General features: G+C 37.1%; 1 non-coding gene across 1 annotated transcript; it reads right to left on the bottom strand.

The window, feature by feature from the left end:
• Positions 1-1,279: 1,279 nt before the first annotated feature.
• TRNAK-UUU (transfer RNA lysine (anticodon UUU)) lies at positions 1,280-1,352 on the bottom strand. Its single transcript has one exon. It is a non-coding gene; the product is annotated as a tRNA-Lys (tRNA).
• Positions 1,353-2,583: the final 1,231 nt, after the last annotated feature.

The raw sequence follows: 2,583 nt of genomic DNA on the forward strand, positions 1-2,583 counted from the left end.
TTATTATTATTATTATTATTATTATTATTATTATTATTATTATTATTATATCTTTATTCTCAAATTCATCCCTACTCTCATTTCTTCTTTCTTAACCATTTTTCCTAATTTTTGTATACATTTTAATTTTCTGTGTTTTACAACACTTACATAATTTATTATTCCCCTACTATTCTCTTGTATATTTATTTACATACTATCCCTTTCTTTTCGTTTCTCCTTCCTAATTCCCTCTTTTATTGCTTATTTCCGTATACTTATATCTAGAATACTACTACACTTTTAATACCCTGCTGCTACTGCCAATTCCACAACACTGCTTCATCCTATGGAAGGAAACAATATTATGGTACTATTACCATCTCTTGAACTAACCCCTTTATCAGAGTATTTTAAAATACTGTATGTGCAGTATATTTTCTCTACTTTATCTCCATAGAAACTAACTTCGAGTTTATAATAAAGATTAAGTACGGTAGCATATTATAATATCTGTTTCTGCCACGAGAGACGCTGTATCAGTCTTTAATCATCTTTGTATAATCTTAATACCCCGGGACTGTATTATCGTATTTAATATGAAACATGATGAAAGCTTGAGATTCCAGTGAGCTTCGAAAGCAAAGCACGGAGGAAAGGTCGTTCATATATTTTGGTGCCCAAAGTAAAGTGAACGCTGCGGTTTTCTATAAAGTTGCTTGCTACCGCCTTCTTGAAAAGTAAAAGGTTTTTGTGTATAAAGAACTGCCGGTTGGGATAAGAGAAGCAGATGTTTATTTGTGCTTTATCCTTTGTTGTGCTTGTTGGCAAGGGAAGTAATTACCATTCCTGTGGAATCAGATTTAATTATATATACTGCTCCTCTAGCAGGAAGTATGCCTTGAAAACAACCCTCGCTTTTCGATATTAATATTCGATGCTCATCACGATGAAAGGCATAGAATGGATTATGTCATCATCGGCTTCATGCTTTGTGTATTTCTCTCCCTTCTCTTCATTGCCCGTGACCTATTTCTCCCCGAGGGTCTCCCTGCAGTTCTGGGACTTTCACCACGTAGTCTACAGTACTGCAGAATCGTCTTTTCTCGTAAATTATTTTTACACACAGTGAGACTAGTTGGAAATATATTTACATTTCACAGTCCATGTTTCTCAATTTACACACTGAATTTATAATAACTTAAGACTGACAAAAGGTTTTTTAAAATCGATACCTATATGTCATGTAATGTAAAAACCCAATTATTTAGGGATGTGAATAATTTCGAAGGAAAAATTGTTCCGGGGCCGGGTATCGAACCCGGGACCTTTGATTAAACGTACAAACGCTCTACCAACTGAGCTACCCGGGAACTCTACCAGACACACGAATCCAGTTTTTCTCTCTGTATCCACAGACCTCAAAGTGGGCTGACGACCGTCAAGCAACCAACATTGAGTGCACACTAACTCTGTGTGACTTAAATTGTGGTTTTCTGTTAACGAACAGTGACGTGTATTATGCAAATCAAGCTTTCAGGTATAACTCCCTGTAAAGTTGATTTGAATAATTTCGAAGGAAAAATTGTTCCGGGGCCGGTTATCGAACCCGGGCCTTTTGGTTAAACGTACCAACGCTCTACCAACTGAGCTACTCGAGAACTCTCGTTTCGAGAAATTCCCGTACCGTGTGAACGGACCTTTAGGCCATGTTCGTACTGTATACGGGAATTCGTCGAAACGGACATTTATTGGAATCTATTTCGTGCGGACGGATGTGTACAAACGGTTAGATTTTTTTCTCGTGCGTGAGTTTAATTTCATTAAATACTTCGTAGATAATGGATGTGAATACGTTTCTGATTCTGTATTAGCTGGTAATAATTAAAGAAATTAAACATACTGTATGCACGGGAAAAAATCGAACTGTGTGTACACTTCTTCAGAGAGGAACAGAGATTAAGGGTGTTTGAGAATAAGATTCTTAGGAAAATATTTGGGACTAAGAGGGATGGAGTTACAGGAGAATGGAGAAAGTTACACAACACAGAACTTCACGCATTTTATTCTTCACCTGACATAATTAGGAACATTAAATCCAGACGTTTGAGATGGGCAGGGCATGTAGCACGTATGGGCGAATCCAAAAATGCATATAGAGCGTTAGTTGGGAGGCCGGAGGGAAAAAGACCTTTGGGGAGGCCGAGACGTAGATGGGAGGATAATATTAAAATGGATTTGAGGAAGATGGGATATCATGATAGAGAGTGGATTAATCTTGCACAAGATAGAGACCGATGGCGGGCTTATGTGAGGGCGGCAATGTACCTTCGTGTTCCTTAAAAGCCATTTGTAAGTAAGTAAGTGTGTACACTTCTATTCGCACGAAATAGATTCTAATAAATATCTCGTTTCGACTAATTCACGTAGCCTACGTGCTGAACGGGCGGGACCTTATATATAATGTAGTATTTTTTCAGTGGAAGATACAGTTACACATGAATCATTTTTATATTCTTCAGATATTAATGCGTCAAAGTTGCATTGGAAGTTAATTTTTTGCAGACAAATTAAGAAAGAACAACTTCAAGCGAAAAATTGTTC

The sequence above is a fragment of the Periplaneta americana genome, chromosome 5, assembly GCF_040183065.1.
Source record: "Periplaneta americana isolate PAMFEO1 chromosome 5, P.americana_PAMFEO1_priV1, whole genome shotgun sequence".
NCBI classification, from domain to species: Eukaryota; Metazoa; Arthropoda; class Insecta; order Blattodea; family Blattidae; genus Periplaneta; species Periplaneta americana.